A 23,583-nucleotide genomic window follows, 5' to 3' on the forward strand; every position below is an offset into this window, starting at 1 on the left:
TTTTGCCATGGATAATGTATACGCTTTGCCCAAATTTTTGATGGAAAGATAAGGATGTGCATTATATATAGGTATAATGATTACATACCATGGGTATAAAATCTTGTGAATGATTCACATAAAAACATGGGTGTACATTATGTGTGGAGCACATTATACACAGCAAAATACAGTAATCTGGGACAGATCAAGATGTGTGGCAGGATGGTGGGGAAACACTCCACCATCTTCCCTGAAGGCTGAACAATGCCTCTTGGGAGTGATCCAGGGATCCCACTCTCCTGAATATACCAGAGGCCCCCTCTGGAGGCAGGTGGAGGTGGTACTGACAGTGCTCTCAGACATTAGATAAACCACTCCTAGATTTTTGTGCTGATGGCAAGCTAGCAGGGCAGAATAATGGGGACCAGTGAAGCCTGAAGGAGGCAGCCACTGATTGTGGACCACTTGTAGTCTCAAACAGGGTGCCTAAGGCCAGACTAAGACACCATCTGACATTACCAGAAAGAGAAACATCAGTGGATCCAGAAAGAGGAGGCAGTGGGAAACATTAGACTCTGCTGAGACGAATTCCACCATGGTCTTCATTATTTGTGTTATTTTTTCTCCTGCATAGGTTTTTAACATTTTTTCTTCAGGTTATTTCCTATTATTTCACTATTTTTTATTTTAGTTTATTTCAAGTATCATATTTTGCTCTTCCCTTCTCTTACTACATTTTGCCTTCTTCCTTCCTCTTCTTATTTTCATTTTAAATTTTATTTATTCCCTTTCTATGCCTTGTTTCTATTCCACACTCTTACTATTTCTCCTCCCTCCAGCATCTCAAAATCATTTTTCTTGCCATCAATCATTTCACATTCTTTTTTCCTTTCTTGTAATATCCTTATTCTCTCACCACCTTTATTAAAATTTGCTTGTTGGTGGTTGATATGTTGACTGTTGTTTCATTTCTTCAATTTTCTTCCTAGATGTTCACTATTTTTTAATTTCAAATCTCAAATTTTATTGTTCTCCCCTCTTATTATATTTTGCCTCCCTTCTGTCCTTTTTTTTTGTTTTAAATTTTATTTTTCCCCTCTCCTAGCCTGGTTTTTAATCCTCACTCTTATTATTTCTCTTCCCTCTATCCCCTCAAAATCACTTTTTTTTTCATTTAGACATCTCATAATCTTTTTTCTTTCTTTTTTCCTTCTTATTCCCTTTCCACCTTTATTAATCTTTGCTCATTTGTCATTGCTGTGGTGGATGTTTTTCTTCAATTTTGTTCCTATTTTTTCATTATTTTTTAAAATTTCATATTATGTCTTCCATTTTCTTACTCCTATTTGCCTTCTCCCTCTCTTATTTATTTATGATTTGAATCTTATTTTGTTTCTTTCTTCACCATGTTCCTATTCCCCACTCTTATTATTTCTCTTCTCTCTACCTTCTCAAAATCATTTTTGCTTCCATTAGTCATTTCATATTTATTTTTCCTCTTATAATAATCTTAATCTCTTTTTTAAAAAAGATATTATTTATGTATATTTAGAGAGAGGGGAAGGGAGGGAGAAAAAGGGAGAGAGAAACATCACTGTGTGGTTGCCTCTCATATGCCCACCCCCCCACTGGGGACCTTGCCCTCAACTCAGGCATGTGCCCTGACTTGGAATTGAACTGGTGACCCTTTGGTTTGCAGCCTGCACTCAATCCACTGAGCTATACCAGCGAGGGCTAATCTCTCTTTATCTTTATTAATATTTGCTCATTTACTATTTATAGTGTGGTTGTGATTAGGGATTATTTTGCTGGTGTGGGGTTTGTTTCCTGAGTTGTTTTGTTTTGCACTGGAAGCATCTGTACAGCAGTATACAAGACATGGTGAGTGGTGTCACTCTCAGTCAGCTACCTGGAGGGAAGAAATCACCAAAAGACTGACCCAACAGCAACAAAACCCAAATACAATAAGAGAGCCCACATAAATGGTGTAAAGGGCATCCCAAGAGCACCCAGCTCAGGAGAACAAGGAGACTGTACCACTGAGTCCCACAGGTATCTTACCATAGGAGGCCACCCTATGAAGATAGAGAGTTAAAGCAGATCAATCTAATATGCAGAAATAAACAAAAAGTCACCTAAAATGGGAAGACTAAGATCAACCATCAATCAAAAAGAAAGGAGGAATCCCCAGAAGGAGTGCTAAAAGAAATTGAGGCAAGCAATTTATCAGACACAGAGTTCAAAATGATGGTTATAAGGATGCTCAAGGAACTCAGTGAAAGATACAAGGAACTCTATGGAAGCTGTAAGGAACTAGCTGGGAACTATATCAGCAAGAAAAAGGACATAGAAACTATGAATAAGAGCCAGAGGGAAATGAAAAATACAATATCTGAAGTGAAGAATACACTAGAAGGAATTAAAAGCAAACTAGATGAAGCAGACAATCAAATCAATTAGTTGGAGGACTAGTTAGGAAAAAAACACCAGCCCTGGCTAGTGTGGCTCAGTGGACTGAGCAATGGCTTGTGAACCAAAGGGTCGTTGTTTCAATTCCCAGCCAGGGCACATGCCTGGGTTGCAGTACAGGTCCCTAGGTGAGGGGCATGCAAAAGGCAACCACACATTGATGTTTCGCTTTCTCTCTTTCTCCCCACTTCCCCTCTGTAAAAATAAAATAAATAATTTTTTAAAAAAAATCACCCAGAGAGCAACAAAATGAATAAAGACTCAAAAAAGAATGAAGATAGTTTAAGGAAGCTGTGGGACAACATGAAATATAATAATATTCACATCATAGAGACACTGGAAGGAGAAGAAAAGGAGCAGAGGATAGAAAACTATTTGAAAAAGTAATGACAGAAAACTTTCCTAACTTAGTGAGGGACTAAGTCACAAAAGTCCAGGAGGCACAGAGGATCCAATCAAGATGAACCCAAAAAGGCCCACTCTAAGACACATCATAATTAAAATGGTAAAATTTAAAGATAAAGAGAGGATCTTACAGGGAACAAGTGAGAAATAGCTAGTAACATACAAGGGAGCTCCAAAAAGGCCATCAGCTGATTTCTCAACAGAAACACTGGAAGGCAGAAGGGAATAGCATGAAATATTTTAAGCAATGAAAAGCAAAGGTCTGCAACCAAGACTACTCTACCCAGAAGAGTTCTCATTTAAGATGGAAGGTGAAATAAGGAGCTTCCCAGCACCTCCCCTGAAGCAGACACCAGCCTGCAGTGTCTGTGTCATTATGGATGAAATGAGACATTCACATGGACTACCGAGTCTGGTGAGGAAAAAGAACAGCATGGCTTATCTCTCAAGGGGAGCAAAAGCCTTGGCCTTTGCTGTAACCGGCCTTTGTTTGGTTTCTCAGCACATTACATGATGGTCCTCATTTACTATGCACAGGTTCACTTTAGGTGGTTACCTTTTACAGAAAACAAAGGAGCCAATGCTGCTAATCACATCATAGAAGAGGGATATTTGCAAATGAAAAGGTGAAAGTGGTTGACCCAGTTACACTCATCCTTGGAAGGTTTAGCATGGATTTTAGGAAGTACTTTGTAGTAAATGTCCTCAATTCAGGGTGAGGGAGTTTTTTAGCAAGAGCAAGACTCAAAGTGGCCTAGGCACGTTGCAGGCCTGATTCCCCACGGGAGAACCTATCTGTGGGTGTGGGTCCTGTGTATCTCAGAGTGGGAGCTGGGCCTACACCACGCAAAATGGTCTTCTACATCCCTCTCAAAAAAAGAGAACATCTCCACCAAACAGAATTGCAAGAGATGCTAAAGGGACTGCTTTAAGAAGATGAAGAAAAAGGGAGAGAGAGAGAGAGAAACACAGGTACAAAGGGAAAAATGACAATGAACAAGTACCTATCAATAATAACCTTAAGTATAAATGGATTAAGTGCTTCAATGAAAAAACATAGGGTAGCTGAATGGATAAGAAAACATGACCCATATATATGCTGTCTATAAGAGACCTACATCGGAACAAAAGATCTACACAGGCTGAAAGTGAAAGGGTGGAAAAAAATATTCCAAGCTAATGGACATTAGCAAAAGCTGGGGTAGTAATACTTATATCAGGCAAAATAGACTTCAAAACAAAGGCCATAATAAGAGACAAAGAAGGTCGCTACATAATACTTAAGGGAGTAGTCCAAGAAGAGGATATAATGCTTGTAAACATATATGCATCCAACATAGGAGCACCTAAATATATAAAGAAGGTCTTGGAGGACTTCAAGAAAGATATTGACACAACACAGCCATCACAGGGGATTTTAACACCACACAGTTAACAATACACAGATCTTCCAAACAAAGAATCAACAAGGATATTGTGGCATTGAATGACACTCTATATCAAATAAACTTAATTGATATAAACAGAACATTTCACCCCAAAGAAGCAAAATATACATTCTTTTAAAATGCACATGGAACATTTTCAAAGATAGGCCACATGGTGGAACACAAAACAAGCTTAACAAATTGAAGGAAACTGAAATTATATCAAACATCTTCTTGGATCACAATGGCTTGAAACTATAAACAAACCTCAAGGATAAAAATTCAAAAACATTCAGATAGATGAAGACTGAATGACATGTTAATAAATAATGAATGGATTAACAATGAGATCTAGGAAGAAATCAAAAAGTATCTGGAAACAAATGAAAATGAACACATAACCACCCAAAATCTATGGGGCATGGTGAAGGCAGTCCTGAGAGGGAAGTTCATAGCAATACAGGCCAACCTAAAGAAGATAGAAAAGTCTGAAATAAACAAACAATCCCTATATCTACAAGAACTAGAAAACAACAACAAAACCCAGAGTGAGCAGAAGGAAGGAAATAATCAAGATCAGAGCAGGATTAAATGACATAGAGACTAAAAGAACTCAAAGGATCAATAAATCCAGGAGCTGGTTCTTTGAAAAGATAAAAAAATTAACAAATCTTTAACCGGATGCATAAAAAAAAAGAGAGGACCCAAATAAATGAAATAAGAAATGAAAGGGAAGAAGTTGCAACCAATACCACAGAAATACAAAGGATTGTAAGAAATTACTATGAACAAATATATACCAAGAAATTGGACAACCTGGGCAAAATGGATAAATTTCTAGAAACATAAAGTCTTCCAAAACTGAATCAAGAAGAAACAGAAAGCCTGAATAGACTGATAACTACTAATGAAATTGAAGCAGTAATAAAAAAACTCCAGGCACACAAAAGCCCTGGACCAGATGGCTTCACAGGTGAATTTTACCAAACATTTAAAGAAGAACAAACTCCTATCCTTCTCAAACTATTCCAAATAATTCAAGAAGAAGAAAGACTCCCAAACTCTTTTTATGAGGCCAGTATTATCCTAATTCCAAAATCAAACCAGGTAAACACACAGCAAAGAAAGAAAACTACATACCAATATTTCTGGTGAACATAGAGCGAAAATTCTCAACAAAATATTAGCAAACCAGATCCAGCAATACATTAAAAAAGATCATATACCATGATCAAATGGGCTTCATCCCAGGGATGCAAGGATGGTACAATATTCACAAATCAATAAATGTAATATGTCACATAAACAAAATGAAAGACAAAAATCATGTGATCATATCAATAGATGCTGGAAGAGCATTTGATAAAATCCAGCACCCATTTACCATAAAAACACTCAGCAAAGTGGGAATAAAGAGAGCATACCTCAAGATAATAAAGGCCATATTTGAGAAAGCTACTGCCAACATCATACTCAACAGGCAAAAACTAAAGACTTCCCTTTTAAGATTAGGAACAAGACAAGGGCGTCCAGTGTCACGACTCTCATTCAACATAGTACTGGAAGTTCTAGCCACAGTGATCAGACAAGAAAAAGAAATAAAAGGCACCCAAATTGGAAAGGAGGAAGTAAAACTGTCATTATTTGCAGGTGACATGGTAGTGTACATAGAAAACCCTATAGTGGCCACCAAAAAACGTACTTGACCTAACAAACATTGCAGAAACTTATATGGGACCATAAATGACCCTGAATAGCTACAGCAATTTTGAGAAAAAAGAACAAAGTAGGAGGGATCACAATACCTGATATCAAATTATACTACAAAGTCACTGTCATCAAAACAGTCTGGTACTGACATAAGAACAGACACATAGATCGATGGAACAGAATAGAGAGCCCAGAAATAAACTCATGTCTCTATGGTCAATTAATATTTGACAAAGCGGACATGAGCATACAGTGGCATAAAAATAGCCTCTTCAATAAATGGTGTTGGAAAAACTTGGACTGGTACACAGCAAAAAATGAAACTAGGCCACCGACTTATACCAATGCCAGAATAAACTCAAAATGGATAAAAGACTTAAATATAAGTCATGACACCATAAAAGTCCTAGAGGAGAACATAAGCAGGAAAATTTCATATATCCCACATAGCAATATTTTTGCTGATATACCTCCTAGGGCAAGGGAAATTAAGAAAACAAATAAACAAATAGGACTACAGATTAAATCAAATCAAATTAAATTAATCAAATTAAAAAGCTTCAGCATGGCTTAAGAAACCATCATCAGAATGAAAAGGGAACCAACTGGATGGGAGAACATATTTTTCAATGATATATTGAACATGGGTTTACTCTCCAAAATACATAAAGAACTCATATGAATCAACACCATGAGGACAAAAAATCCAATTAAAAAAATGGGCAGAGGACCTAAATAGACACTTCTCCAAGGTGGACATACAGATGGCCCATAGCCATATGAAAAGATGCTCAACATCACTAACCATCAGAGTAATGCAAATTAAAACTACAATGAGATAACCTCACACCTGCCAAAATGGCTATCATTAATATATCAACAAACAACAAGCGCCAGCAAGGGTGTAGGGAAAAGGGACCTCTAGTATAATGTTGGTGGGAATGCAGACTGGTGCAGACACTGTGGAAAACAGTATGGAATTTCCTCAAAATTAAAAATGGGACTGCCTTTTGACCCAGTGATTCCATTGCTGGGAATATACCCTAAGAATCCCAAATCACCAATTCCAAAGAACTTATGCACCCCTATGTTCATAGCAGTGCTTTTTACAATAGTCAAGGGCTGGAAACAGCCTAAGTGCCCATCAGTAAACGAGTGAATCAAGAAACTGTGGTACATTTACACAATGGAATCTTATGCAGCAGAAAAAAGAAGGAACACCTACCTTTTGTGACAGCATGGATGGTATCAGGGGATATTATGCTAAGTAAAATTATCCAATTGGTGAAAGACAAATACCATGTGATCTCAGTTATAAAATGAATCTAATGAATAAAATAAACTAACAAGCAAAATAGAATCAAAGGCATGAAAATATGGAAAACTGACAGTGACCAGTGTGGGGTGTGGGAAGTAGGGGAAGGGACTGTACAAAGATCTTGTATGAATGACCCATAGACATGGACCACAGTGTGGGGATTGACTGTGGAAGTGGAAGGTGGGCTGGGCAGAGGAGAGCAAAGGGGAAAAATTGGGCCAACTATAATAGAATAACAATAAAAAAAACTTAAAATAAAGCTTACATCAAAGGCATAAAAATAAAAACAGAAAAGGTATAAGAATGTGAAAATAAACTTATAGAATTTTTAAAAATTAATATAGCCAAGTCAAGCAAGTTCACAGCTCATGTAAAAATCAATTGTACTTTTACATACAACCAACAAATAATTAAGAAACATTATTAAATGTGTCACTTTTAGTAGCATCAAATCATAAAATATCTAGAAATAAATAAAAATAAATGTGCAGATGTACAGGACCTCTAGACAAAAACCTACCTACTGAGTTCTGGACAAGCTGCAGGCATAGGTAGAAATCTACCTATGCTTCCTCAAACAACCAAAAGGGGGATGACAACCAATCTAAAATCAATAAACAACCAGAAGTGCCAGAAAATTAAACTACATGGAACTCCGACAATGAAGGAATTAAAGAAACAGCCAACCAGACCAACCAGACCAGTAAGACAAGTGAATGGAGAGAACCCACAGAAAGGTGGCAGACTATGTGGCTGAGAGAACCCCCAGTGAGGTGGCGGACCTTGCCAGGGGGGCTGACTGAATGGGAAACTGAGACTCAGAGTTGACTGTGGACTAAGGTGGGGGTTGCTGCGGTGGGAGAAACTCCCAGTCTCACATGAGACTTCGATGGAAAGTGGGCTAGAGCCAAGCAGGCAAGCTGCATTGTTCCCTCCCTGGCCCCTCCCCGACAGGCAGAGCAGCAAGGAGGGTTGTCCTGCCCTGGTGAATACCTAAGGCCCTGCCCCCTTACAACTTAACAGGTGGGCTTAGACAAAGAAATAGAACCCAAATGAAAAAACAGAGCAAAACTCCAGAAAGAGAGCTAAGTAATGAGGAGATAGCCAACCTATCTGATGGAGAGTTTAAAGCCCTGATGATCAAAATGCTCACAGAACTATTGCACTTGATTGAAAAATGAAAAATGCCCAGAGTGAAATAAAGAAAAATATTCAGGGAATCAACAGTGACAAGGGAATCAACAGTGACAGGACTCAAATCGACCATTTGAGACAAAGAAAGAAATAAACATCCAACTGGAACAGAATGAAGAAACAAGAATTCATAAAAAATTAAGAGAAGCTTAGGAAACTCTGAGACAACTTTAAACGTTCCTACATCTGAATTATAAGGGTGCCAGAAGGAGAAGAACAAGAGCAAGAAGTTGAACACTTATTTGAACAAATAATGAAGGAAAACTTCCCCAATATGGAGAAGGAAATAGACTTCTGGGAAATCCAGGAAGCTCAAAGAGTCCCAAGAAAATTGCACCCAAAGAGGAACACACCAACACATGTCATAATTAAGTTTAGCCCCAGGTTAAAGATAAAGAGAGGGACTTCCGGCCAAGATGGAGGCATAAGTGGATGCACTGTACCTCCACACACAACGAAGATTGGAACAACAATAATTTAGAGGCAGCATAACATTCAGACTGACAGAAAATTTATCTGAATGGAAGTCGGACAGCCAAGAGGTTAAAATCAACCTGTTCATCCAGATCGGTAGGAGGCGGGGAGATGAACAGCCAGGCTCAAGTCACAGAGTGGAGAGCAGAGAGCAGAGAGAATTGGGTGCATAAGGCATCCCGGGGCACGTAAGGCATCTGGGGTGTGCAAGATCACAGCAGGTGGACCCTGAGTATGCAAGCGGCAGCTGGCAGATCCAGTAAGGAAGCGATTGTGGAGCAGGGCAGAATGCACAACCCAGAATCCCAGAGAAGGGACTGAGGTCCCACAGAGAATGGAGCTACCACCATTGTTCCCTCTCAACCCCGCCCCCACATACAACGTCACAATCTAGCAACTGGGGTGCCCAGCCCCAGTGAACACCTAAGGCTCCACCCCTCACTGTAACAAGAATGACCAGACAAAAAGAGAGAGAGAGAGAGAGAGAGAGAGAGATGGCTCAAACAGAAGAACAAATCAATGCCCCAGAACTCATTTTTTTAAGCGATCTAGAGATAGCCAACCTATCAGATGCACAGTTCAAAACACTGGTGATCAGGAAGCTCACAGAATTGGTTGATTTTGGTGGCAAATTGGATGAACAAATGCAGGTTACGATAAAAGAAATGAAGGAAAATGCACAGGGAACCAATAGTGATGGGAAGGAAACTGGGACTCAAAACAATAGAGTGGACCAGAAGGAAGAAGAAACAACCAAACAGGAAAGAATGGAGAAATAACTCAAAAAAACGAGGAGAAGCTTAGGAACCTCCAGGATATCTTTAAACGTTCCAACATCCAAATTATAGGGGTACCAGAAGGGGAAGAGGAAGAGCAACAGATTGAAAATGTATCTGAACAAATAATAAAGGAGAACTTCCCCATTCTGGCAAAGGAAATAGATTTCCAGGAAGTCCAGGAAGCTCAGAGAGTCCCAAAGAAGTTGGACCCAAGAAGGAACACACCAAGGCACATCATAATTACATTAGCCAAGGTAAGAATGAAGGAGAGAATCCTAGAAGCAGCAAGAGATAAGGGGACAGTAACCTACAAAGGAGTTTCCATCAGACTGTCAGCTGATTTCTCAAAAGAGACCTTACAGGCAAGAAGGGGCTGGAAAGAAGTATTCCAAGTCATGAAAGACATGGACCTATATCCCAAATTGCTCTATCCAGCAAAGCTTTCATTTAGAATGGAAGGGCAGATACAGTGCTTCGCAGATAAGGTCAAGTTAAAGGAGTTCATCATCACCAAGCCCTTATTTTATGAAATGTTAAAGGGACTTATCTAAGAAAAGAAGATAAAGAAAAAACATATATAATAAAAGGACAGCAAACTCACAATTATTAACAACCACACCTAAAGCGAAACCAAAAGAAACTAACCAAACAACTAGAACAGGAACAGAACCACAGAAATGGAGATCACATGGAGGCTTAGCAACAGGGGAGTGGGAGGAGGAGAGAGGGGGAAAAGGTACAGAGAATAAGTAACATAGATTGTAGGTTGAAAATAGATAGGGGGAGGGTAAGAACAGTATGAGAAATGTAGAAGCTAAAGAACTTATAAGTATGACACATGGACATGAACTAAATGGGGGGATATGGGTGGGAGAGGGTGTACAGGGTGGAGGGGAGTGAAGGGGGGAAATGGGATAACTGTAATAGCATAATCAATGAAATATATTTTTTAAAAAAAAGAAAGAAAGAACACAACAAGAAAGATAAAGAGATAATCTTAAAATTAGCAAGAGGAAAGGAGGAAGTTATCTACAAAGGAGTGCCCATAAAGCTATCAGTTGAATTCTCAAAGGAAATCATGTAGGCAAGGAGGGACCGGAAAGAAGTATTTGAAGTCATGAAATGCAAGGACCTGCACCCAAGATTGCTCTATCCAGAAAAGCTTTCATTTAGAATGGAAGGGCAGATAAAGTGCTTCTCAGATAAGGTAAAGTTAAATGACTCCACCGACACCAAGCCCTTATTATATGAAATGTTAAAGGGACTTATCTAAGAAATTGAAAAAGACCAAAAACTATGAACAGTAAAATGGCAACAAACTCACAACTATCAACAAATGAACCTAAGAAAAAGAAAAACAATGAAAACAAAAACTAAGCAAACAACTAGAACAGGTACAGAATCAAAGAAATGGACATCACATGGAGGGTTTTTGGTGGGGAGGAGAAGGGGAGGAATAGAGGGGAAAAGGTACAGGGAAGAAGAAGCATAATTGGTAGGCATAAAATAGACAGAGAGAGGTAAAAAATGGTATAGGAAAGAGAAAGTTCAAAGAACTTATATGTACATCCCATGGACACGAACTAAAGTGCGGGGAATGCTAGAGGGTTAGGGGGTACAGGGCAAAGGGGGGATAAAGGGAAAAATTGGGAAAACTATAACAGCATAATCAATAAAATATACTTTAAAAACCCACTTATTTTATTAAGATAAATTAGAGGTAAATAAGTGACGAGATCTGACATATTTAAGAATTTAATAACCAATTTTAAATAAAAGAGCGTAAAAAATCAATTCTCTCAAATTGATATAAAATTCAATGCCATCCTATATCAAAATCTCAGCGTGTTTTTTCTATTTTTGTAGAAAATTGACAAATTGAGTCTAGATCTTATATAAAAATGCAAAGCACTAAAATAGTGAAGACAATTTGGAAGAAAAGTAACAAATTTGGAGGGCCTAAACTACTAGATATCTTAATATTATAAAGCTCCAGTAATTAAGACACAGTGAAATTGGCACAAAGTAAGCAAATGTATAATAGAACAGAATAGGAAATCAGAAAACAGACTCATACATGCTATCATTTTACTTCAGACAAAGGCGACATGACAGAATAGTGGGAATAAACAGTCTTTTGAATAAACAGAGCTCAATCAACTGGACATTCATAAGGAAAAAGAAGTAAACTTTGATCACGACCTATCACCATACACAAAAATATATTCCAGATGTATTGTAAACCAAAAAAGTATAAGGTAAAACAATAAAATTTCTAGGACATAGGAGAATATGGTACTAACATTGAAATAGGCACATATTTCTTAAACAGAGCACAAAATAAACTTGCCATGTAGAAAAATATTGATAATGGAACTACATTAAAATTTAAAACTTCTGTTTATCCAATGATACCTTGAAAGAGTGAAAAGGCAAACCACATAGTGGGAGAAGATATTTGTAATATATATCTTTGACAAAAAAAATTCATGTATGGAATATGCAAGACTCCTACAGTCAATAAGAAAAGTCACATAAAATTCCATTAAAAATAGGGAAGAGATGAACAGGTATTTTACAAAAGATGCTATCTATGTATCTGATAAGCATATGAAAAGGCACTCAATTTCATTAGTCATTAGGAAATGCAAGATAAAACCACAATGAATTGAAATAAAATATTCTACACACTCACTAGAACAGGAAAAAATTAAAACATTGATCATAACCAAGTTTCAGCAAAAATGTGGAGCAAAGGGAACTCTCAGACTACTGATACAAGTATAAATTGATACAAACAAAAGTCTGCTCCTAAGTGTATACCTAATAAAAATGCATACATACATGTACCAAAAAAAAATCCTAATAGCAACACACTGGAGTGAGGTGGGGAATGCTCATCAATAGTAAAATGTGTAAATAATTGTACATTACTACACAATAAAGAAAATGGATGAACTATTGCCACATGCAATGGCATAGATGTAACTTGCAAGTATAATGTGGGACAAAAGAAGTCACACACAGAAGGCTGTGTTATTCTATTTGTACAAATTCAAAAGCAGGTAAAAATTCTCTGCAGTGATGTCAGTCAGAAGAGAGTCAGAAGTTCAGTGGGTTTAGTGACTAAGAGAGGCATTAAAGAGGTTTTGGGTACAAGTAATAGTCTGTTTCTTAATCTGGAGTAGTTGGTTACATGACAGCAAAAACTCGTTGGGTTATACATGTACAATGTGCACTTCTCTGTACATTTTTGCCTCTATTTTTTAAATGTTCACCAAATAATAAAACAAGACCTACAGACATCATCTGTAGCATGATTTTATATATGTAAACTAATACAAAAATTATGTGTTGAATATATTTAACTATATATGCCAAAATGCTAACAGTGATTATGTTTGGATGTTGGTTTATGAGTAATTTTCAGTTACTTCTTTATACCTTTTGTATTATCTGAATAATTTCAATGAGAATATATTGTTTTAATAAAAATAAAAATAAAGTTTTAAATAAAGTTCTAATTTTCAGATAGTAAATTGATATTGTGGTTATATTTAAAGAAGAATAGAGTCATAGTCTACTGCAAATCCATAGTTGAAGCATTTACATATGATATCATGTTTAGCAAGGAGCAGAGAGAAATGGAGAGGACAGTTTTTTTTGATGCCCATATGTTGGTAATTGTTGAGGCTGAATTATGGTCCATGGGGATTTATTATACTCTCTCCTCCACCTATGAGTGTTCAAATAATAAAAAGTTAAAAAACAAACAAACATTCTTTTATAAACATAGAACTTATATATGGCAGATATTACTCATAACAAATGCTATGCATAATCTGCATACAGCCAGTGAGAAGGTGAAGTATTAAAGATTTTCTCAATACTTAGAGAGCAGCTGGACTCCTTATACAAGAAGTCTGGCATGGAGATCCAAGCATTGGTCAAGAGGCTAACTCATAGAACCACTCACTGCTTCAAAGGAAAGAAACCACTTATGAATCCCAGCCTCCCACTAGCCTAGAGAGGATCTAATGTTGATGAAGCACATGGTGACTAAAAAAATGGAGTACAAATAGCTGACCCTTGCCTTGCTCTTCTCTTACTTTTCTCTCAAAAGAGACAAGGAGATGACTTCCTTCATAGGGAATCAGAACATACCTTAGAAGTTTCTTGCCCTTTGAAACCTAGGAGTAAAGTATCAAGGACAGAAATTGGTTGGGAGGTGGGAAAAAGTGGAGTAGTCCTAAACTGCACTACATGGAGAAGGAGTAGCTGTTATGAGTTCTGGCCAGAGCTGGAGGCCTTGGGTCCTATTTACAGTGGCCCTCAGGTCCCATGTTGGATGTTGTCTGGTTGGCTTTTGTCTTGACTTTCATCTGCTCTTCACCTGAGCCAGAGCAGCTTTGATGTGGATTTGATTATGGCTCAATCTGTCTTTGACCGAGTTGACATTCTAGAAAGCTATAGTTCTTTCTTTATCCTCTTTGGATTATGGATAAAATTACCACTAGCTGAATTTTCAATTCAACAAATACCAAATACAGGCCAGAGATCTTAATTTCTTTTGGAGAGGTGTTAGGTAGTATGAGTTGTCAGTAGGGCAGCTGAGAAATCTTCAAAATGGGAAAAAATCTGCCATGCTACTTTACAAAAATCAGGAGCATTAGGCTGTTACTTTTAAAATTATGTTTCACTTTGCTTTTTAATCTCAGGGCAACCTGGAACTTGAAGATTGAACAAGGATGACAAACTAAGGCATTCTCTAGAATAATGCTGTGCATTAGGAATATAATGCAAGCCACAAATGTGAACTAAATATATGATTTCTTTTTTCTCAGTTGCCAAATAACTAATTTATTATTTCATCTTTATCATATTTTTCCAATACTATTTAGTCCCCTTACATCCCTTGCCCCCGGCAATCACCACACTATTGTCCATGTCTGTGAGTCCTTTTCCCTTTTGCTTAATCCCTTTACCCCCTCACCTCCCCACATAGCTGTCATCCTGCTCTCCATCTATGAGTCTGCCTCTGTTTTGCTTGTTAGTTCAATTTGTTCATTAGATTCCACATGAGTGAAATCCTACAGTATTTGTCTTTCTCTGGCTGGCTTATTTCATTCAGAATAATGTTCTCTAGGTCCATCCATGCTGTCACAAAGAGTAAAACTTTCTTCTTTTTTATGGATGAATAGTATTTCATTGTGTAAATGTCCCATAGTTGTTTTATTCACTAATCTATTGATGAACATCTGGGCTGCTTCCATATCTTGGCGATTTTAAATAATGCTGCAATGAACACAGGGCACTTATGTTCTTTCATTAGTGTTTTGGGTTCTTTTGGATATATTTCCAGAAGTGGGATAGCTGGGTCAAAAGGCAGATCCATTTTTAATTTTTTGAGGTATTTCACAGAGGCTGCACCAGCCTACGTTCCCATCAACAGTGCAAAAGTGTCATCCTTACTCCACATCCTTGCCAGCACTTGTTGTTTGTTGATTTGTTGATGACAGCTATTCTGACAAGTATGAGATGACATTTCATTGTGATTTTAATTTGCATTTCTCTGATGATTAGTGACATTGAGCATCTTTTCACATGTTTATTGGCCATCTCTATATCCTCTTTGGAGAAGTGTCTATTCAGGTCCTTTGCCCATTTTTTTAATTGAGTTGTTTGTTTTTTGGTGTTGAGTTTTGTAAGTACTTCATAAATTTTGGATATTAACCCCTTATCAGGTGCATCAGTGAATATATTCTCCCATTCTGTGGGTTGTCTTTTATTTTTTGATGATTTCCTTTGCTGTTTGAAAATGTTTTAGTTTGATGTAGTGCCTTAGGTTTATTTTTCTTTTGTTTCCTTTGCCTGGGGAGATCCATCCAATAAAAAATTGCTATAAGCAATGTCTGAGATTCTGCTGCCTATGTTTTCTTCTATAATTTTTATGGTTTCAGGTCTAATAGTTAAGTCTTTTATCCATTTTGAATTTATTTTTGTGTGTGCTGTAAGAAGGTGGTCTAGTTTCACTTCTGCATGTATCTTTCCAATTTTCCCAATACCACTTATTGAATAAACTATCTTTAGCCTATTGTATGTGCTTGCTTTCCTCTGTCAAATATTAATGAACTATAAAGGTGTGGGTTTATTTCTGGGCTCTCTGTTCAGTTCCATTGATCTATGTGTCTATTTTTATGCCAGTACCATGCTGTTTTGATAACTATGGCTTTGTAGTATAGTATGGCTCAGTTTATTGGGCATCATCCCACAAAGCAAAAGGCTGCCAGTTCGATTCCCAGTCAGGGCACACGCCTCAGTTATGAGTTCAGTCCCAGATGGGACATGTACAAAAGGCAACTGATCAATGCTTTCTCCCTCTAAAAAAAATAAATAAAATTTTTAAAAAATGAACTAGTGAAATACTAAAAAAGATACACTTGGAAAATATATATAACATGATGCAAATTAATTGTAGTTTCAAAGTAAGAGCCAAGGAGCAGGATGATGTGATTAAGCATAGGATTTGGAGTCACACTGTTTGACCTTGGAAAGTCTCAAGTCCCGATTCCCTCTTCTGTAAAATGGGACAACGTTACCTTCTCAGCTGTGAGGGCATTAAATGCAAAAAAATGCATTATTTCATTTTTGTAAAAAAGAAAACAGGTATTTAACAGCCAATATGTAACAGACACTAAAAGAAAAAAAAAAGCATACCAAGGGGTATTAGTGAATGTAATGAGTACCTGTCAGAGGGCTTGTCCTTTCTAACAAAGGCTTCTACCCAGCTTTGCAGCCCAACCAAGACTTTGCATTTGTTGCTCATGTCCTACTCACTCACTTATGAAATCTCCAGAATAATACATTGGCCTCAGGAGTTTAGTCCTTTCCTTTCTGTACACCATTATTTGGGATTTGATAGACATCATACTCAAGGAGAGGACAGGAGAGTTTTTTGAGGGCCTACAGAGCAGACATGTGGGCATGTGTCCCAATCACCCAAAGGTGTGGGATACAGGAAACGATGACTACAGAGAAATGGTTACCAAAAATCCTCTTTGTGACTTTCTGGACCACCTCTATAACCCCCATATCCCCCTCCTTCTGTTTTGGAGCACCCATCTTCTAAGCTACCCAGAGTTGAGCAGGGGACCCAGTATGGTAATGAGCCAGCAATTTCAGAAGAGCTGCAGCTAAGCAGCACATCACCCACTGCACAATGGAAGTACAGGTTTGTTACAGGGAACAGAAGTACAGGTTTGTTACAGGGAAGCATGTTGTCAGTCCACAGGTACATGCCTATTAGGCCATGGGGACTTCAGCACTGCCTAGTAAGGTGGCCGCTAATGTGTACCACTGTGGGGTTTTCTCTCAGCCCACTTAGCACTGCAGTGAGAGACTCTATTCACCCACTTCCTTCCCTCTCTGAGCATCTGGATTCTCCCTTCACTGATCACTCGTCTGCAGCACATTTGCAGTGGGTAGGACATAACTTTGAGCTTCTCCAGGCCTGTTTATCTCTGACAAGCCATAGGTCAGCAAGGGCTCTGCATCTCACTCAAGCTGGATACCTGCTGATCATACCATAGACAAGGATTTAGTACATACCAGGCCCCACACTAGGCATCAAGGACCTCACTGTAAATAAAGGGACAGCCAAGAGGGCAAATAAGAAAGCCCAGGTCGTAAAGGATGTGGAACTACCATTTATTGATTCCTCCCAGGTATAAACAATGTTCCTTATAAGCATTGCCTAATTTAGCCATCAGCCCAGCACTGTTAGATAGAAATTATTAATCCATTTCACAGATGAGAAAGTTAGGCAACTCATAGAGTAAAAGTAATTTTTCCAAAATGATCCCTCCAGGATTTGACAGAGCTGATATTTGAATCCAGGTCTCTCTGAATTCACTAATGTTTGCTCTACAAATAGACTCTAAACTTTACATCTGCTTGTTTCCTAGTCCCCAGCAAGTAGATGCACCTGAGTAATTCAATAGACTGTGTAGTTCAGGGGAAATTCTGGTGGAATTCTACCCCCTGTTGTCAACCTCACTCAGTTGAATTCCCCCAACCATTGTAATTCTGCCCCCAGGACTCTGTCTTACGCCCAAAAAACATTCATCCCCATCAATATGTCCACCATCCATCTGTCCAGGAGCCTTCAGGAATCTGCTACCTCCCTCATACCATGGAACAAAGCCTGAGAGGATGGGATGTGCCCCAGCCCAGACTCGAGCCAAACCATTCAAGACCCAGGTCATTTCAAAACTGAGAAGCTTACAGTTGGAAGGAGCCTTCAAACTTATCCAGCTCCCCAACTCATGTTGGAATCATCTCCAAGGGACTCCACTTGTCCCTCACTATCCTATCCCTCATGAGAAATTCCCCAGTCTCTACTTGATGGTACTCCTCTGGTGACCAGGAACTCTCCCTCTCCTTAGGAAGTGAACATTTACCTTGATCAGCTCCAGCTGAAAAAAGCTCTTCTTTGCACTTGGCTCAAGGCTATCTTCCTGAGGTTTCTACACACATTATCTTTCTGCCCTTTAGGGGTGTGGAAAACAAGTATGTCTTCCCACTCACAATATCCTTGTGGGGACAATTACAATGTTCCTGTCAGTCTTTTGGCCTACAGACCAGACATCTTCATTTCCTTCAACCATTCTCCATAAGACACTGCCATTACCTTCCAACCCCATCTCAACCACCCTCCACTGAATGTGCAGCAGCTGTCAGAATGAGGAATGTAAAAAGGTGGTTATTATTTGATGCAATCCTCTACTCTCCATATCTTTCCCTGTGTCTCTTCTTCCCAGGTTCATCACAGAGAGAGTTAGATCAGATCCTGGGGCCTCACTCACAGCCATTCCCATTGGACTTGGGCAGCCAAATTTAGTAGCATCTCTAACTGGGCACACCTAGGCTCTCCCTGCAGACCCCCAGTGTACCTTATACAGACTTTTGCTACTGGCCTTTGCTAGAGGAGGTGGGCACATTAAATTGCCAGGACTTAGAATGGTCTCAGAAAACCTTCAGAACTCTTTGGGTATAAGCTATGGGACAACCTGCCTTTTCAACCCAACTATATTACCTTCATCCAAATAGTATGAGACAATATAGGACAAACAAGAATGTCGATGTCAACTGCCCCTAGAGCTGGGAGGGGACACTATTTTCAAAGACATGTTTGTGTCCCCTGTACCAGGACTCCTTCTCTTTCATGGGATACCATGAGTGGGTAACCATTAGTGAAGCAACACAGACTTAGGATAGATGATTATAAAATACCCTGGGTTACATTTGGGATGCTGAGGTTCATGACAACATCATCTGAGGACACCCAGGGAAGCTGACCTTTGCTTAGAGTTAAGGGGGCAGCAGGGCAGTCTACCATCCATACATTTTTGGAAGAGGTCCAAAAATTTTTGGAAGAGGACACAGGTCCCTCAGACACAGGAACACACATGAAATCCATTCTGAATCCATACACATATATCACTCCTGCTCCCCACAGCTACATAGCTAGCGTGCATAATTGCACAAGAGCCTAAACAAGTATAAGAAAGAACAAACTTCACTCCTCCCATAGCCTGACTCTGACATCACCCCAGTTCTGGCTAACTTTGCAGAGGAAGCATAGAGAGGGATATCAGGAACATCTCAATGGGCAGGAACAGCCCTGGAACCACTGCCTACCCTACTTATTTTACACCTGTCCTTATCCCCAAGCCTGTACAGTCAGTTAGGGAACCCATCATAGGCTGGCGATGGAAAATTCAATTACACTCCCGACAGCAGAGAGTGGAGCATAGTCTGTCCAGGGAGTTAATCACATAGCAAAGGCTGTAGGAGGAATCCTGTAGAGAACACACATGGGAGGTCTAATCAATCACTGCAGCCAATATAGCTCCTCTAGTAATTCCAATTATGTTAGCCTAGATAGGGCCATAATGACAAACACTCCCCTGGTAGCACCCTCAGATCCACATACCCACCTCCCTCACCTCCAGTCCAGCCAGCACACCCCAGCTCTAGGCTCAGTAGGCTCAGAGACATCACAAAGCAAGAACCAGCCCTCTTCGTGTGCTTGTTTCTCTTTATCTTTCTGTAGTCCTAGGCTTCCCTCTACCTGATCCTGAGTGTCCTCTACTCACCACCCCTACCCCTTGCCCCAGCTAAAGGCACTCAGGAAAACTTTGGTAAACTCATTCACATTTGTGTGTTCCTTTTTGAAAAACAAACATTAAACTAAAGAAGTAACATTCAAACAATGGAAACTTGGTCATCAGGACATGGGTAAGGGAAGTACCATATTTTCAGACCATAAGACGCACCTAGATTTTAGAGTAGGAAAACATTTTTGAAGCAAAAAATGCAGTAAAATATTTAATAACATAAATAACATACTATTTCACCAATGTAAATGTAAACAGAACTCAGCAACAGCATTAACAACCATTATTCCTCCCAAATTTGGAGGGAGGGGGAGTGCATCTTATACTCCAAAAAAAGTTATTTCTCTTTCCAAGATCCCAGAGTCTCACTAAAGGCAGTGACTTCCTCTGATTCCCAGGAAGCTGTTCCTACCTCCTGGAGCTAGGAATCTCACTGAATAATACCACAAGGAGACAGCTGTGTCCCTTCCCTATACCCAGTGTGATTTGTGGGCAGGGCCTGCACTCAAACACAGCTGTCCCAGGCAGATACCATTCTAGCCAGATACCATTCCAGCCAGATACCATCCCAGACAAACCATGGCTTTACCATGTTACCCTGGGATGGTCTCTTCCCCTCCTTGGCCTTGTTTTCTCATCTGCAAGAAAAGGGGCTTGAAACAGATGGCTCCTAAGCCCAACTCCTTGTTGACATTCTGATGAGCTGAGTCTCTGAACACTTGTCTATTGTAAGAAAGGTTGTCCTCATCTTCCCCTACACCTGCTCTCCCTGGTGACCTGCATACCTACCCTCAAAAAGATAAAAAGATTCAGAAGATATGTACTGAAAGACCCCTCTGTTTTTTTAGCCTTTTTTTTTTTGGCAGACATTCCAGAGATGTCTACAAAGAAAAGAAACTGGTAGTAAGAAGTTGAATCTCTCTAATGGAGTAATTAGGTGTTTTACCCCTGGTCTAGGGTGAAAAGAGATAAGAAAGGGACTAATTTGAACAGACATCCAGGTCTGAATCTACTCCAGGGCAAGATACATGGACAAAGAGTGTCCTTCCTCTCCAGACGGGACTGCACCAAATGGTTCTTACTAGAGACAGAAGCTAGCTCAGAAAGAGGGTTGGCAAAGGGTTTCAGGTTTTGACTCACTGAACACTAAGGCCACTTCTGGTTTTGGCATTCTTAGAACACTGCTGTGCACAAGCTGGACTATCAGGGCTCCCTGATATAGCTGTGATGCCACCTTGCCTGTCCCTGCCAGAGCCCCTGCCAACCAAGGGCCCAGTTTCCAAGGCTTGATACCCATATGGGCCACCATTAGCATCACCACCATCCCTCTGTACATACACTCACAGATCCTTATTTATGGCCTTGGGAGAGGTAAGCAGGCCAAGGAAACAGCCATTTCTATGCTAACTGCCCACATGTGGCCTGAGAGATGGAAAGTGAAACTCCAAAACTGCCCAGAAATCAGGGGAACTGGAGTCCTGAATGCTGAAGGCTGAGAAGAGCTCTGGCTACCTGGGTCTAACCTGAATTTGAGACCTGGCTTTGGACACTGAGGGCCCATCATGACATGGAAAGAGCTGCTGGCCCTGGAAATCAGAGACCAGTGTGACTCTGCTTAGAACACAGCTGTGCCCATAAGTGAGGGAAGCACACAACTCTCTTAGCACAGTCAGGATTACACACAGCCAGCCTGCCCTTGCCGCCCCCCCCCCCCACCTTTTCAAAACCAGCTCTCTGAAATAAGGCAGGGATGCTCAGTGGAATATGCATGACCATGACTCAGAAGATTGGGTTCTGCCAGCTGTGCAACCTTGTCACCCAGGTTGTTCCCCCTCCCTGGGCTTCAGTTTCCCCATAAGATTTTAGTCTGTATGACCCAAAAGCTCTTCCAACACAGTACCCCTCTATCTGGTAGACTCATTTATAATCAGGTGTATGTAAATAATATGGCTGAAGCATTTCCTCTCCTAACTCAATTACCTTCTAACAGGAAGAAAAACTTCTCTCAGAAGGAATGAAGAGACAATGATAGAAACTTGGGTAGGAGAAACAAGCCAGTTGGGGTACCCTCTTGAGACAGAGAAAATTGGTCTTAAAAGAAGTCCTCTGACAAGAATGAAAAGTTTGACCTACTATAGGAACTTGAACCTCACTATTTGGCCAACTCTCTCCCAAAAAGAGACAGGAAAAAGGAGATGGTCATTAGCTTAGACCCCAACCCTATTGAGGACAATTCCAGGAATGAACAAAGCAAGTGTCCCCAGATATCTTCCTGTGGCTCACCCAGCATCAGTCTTGTCTGAGTGTCTGTTGGGGCAAATGGGCTGGTGGCTTCCTGCCAATGCTGTGGTCTTTGGCAGAGGGGTATGGAGGGATGGTGCTGCGAACAGCACTTTGCATGGAAGGGATACTGAATTAAAAGAAACACTAAAGGCAGTCTTACAGGATGGAAAATAAAAACCAGTACATGCCGCCCACGGGAAGAGAGGGTGGCATAACTAGGTAGGAATTGTGTCAGTGACTTAAAAATAAGCAGTACAAACTGCTTATAATCACACACAAGGGATGGTCCTTCCCAGGGCTTCTGGATGAAACACCTGGTGGCCTGCCCAGGCCCCAGTAAATAGGACACAGACTTTCCCCATCCCTCTCCTTCTTTCCCAGTACAATATCCAGCATTAATGAATTGTTTTTATAATGTAATTATAGACCCCAAATTTCATTCATACCCATTATTGCATTTAAATTTTGTTTCATTTTACTAATGAGAAAACTGAAACTCAGAAAAGTTAAAATACAGTCAAGATCAGACAGTCAGCAATGGACTTGAACCCAGGTCTCCAAAGTCCACATCTGGAACTCTTGCCATTGTATCAGAGCTGCTGGGCTGGGATGGGAGGAGTGAGACAAGCTGGTGAGCAGGCATCAGTCAATTCTTGCATGGTAGGAGGGCAGCAGGGCCAGGGCTGGTGGAGGCCCAGGAGCCCACGGCATGGTGGGAGAGTTTTCCTGCAAAATAGAGCAGGCCGCCAGCATGCTCATTACCCAACCTTATTCCATTTCATAATAAATGGAGCCCCTGGAGGGCCAGGCATGATGAGGTGGGGCGAGATGGGGAGTGAAGACTATTACGGGATTTTAACCTTCATCTTCTCTTTCCGGGCCTCTGGAACAGCTGTTTGACAAAATGGATCTGTACAGACAATCATTTTTGCTGCATTACTTAATATACAGTTGCTCTCGGCAAGAGATATAATTGACTTGCTTAACTAATCAATCTTTCTATAAGCATAGCTGCTTTTCCTCTCCCACTGGGGGAGGGAAGCAGGAGAAGCGGGAGGAAAGAGAAATTGCAAGGAGCAACCTTTGGCATGAATTACAGAGCTCTAACACTCGGCTGAGGTTTCAAAGCCGGGGGGCAAAAAATGCAGCAAAGCTTTCACACCCAGTTTCCTTCTTGGTCCAGACGTGTTCTGTGGTGGCCTAGAGTAGCAGTCTCCCCGTATGAAATGGAGGCACCAGTGCCAAAAGAAGTCAAAGGAGCCATGGGCCCTAGAATCCAAAACTCATCTTCAGTTGTCTCTGGAGTAACTTGCTGTAGGTTTAGAAAGAGGAATGGGTCTAATGACCTGGGACTTGACTCAAAT

The sequence above is a fragment of the Phyllostomus hastatus genome, unplaced genomic scaffold, assembly GCF_019186645.2.
Source record: "Phyllostomus hastatus isolate PE091 unplaced genomic scaffold, TTU_PhHast_1.1 phas_contig_113, whole genome shotgun sequence".
NCBI classification, from domain to species: domain Eukaryota; kingdom Metazoa; phylum Chordata; class Mammalia; order Chiroptera; family Phyllostomidae; genus Phyllostomus; species Phyllostomus hastatus.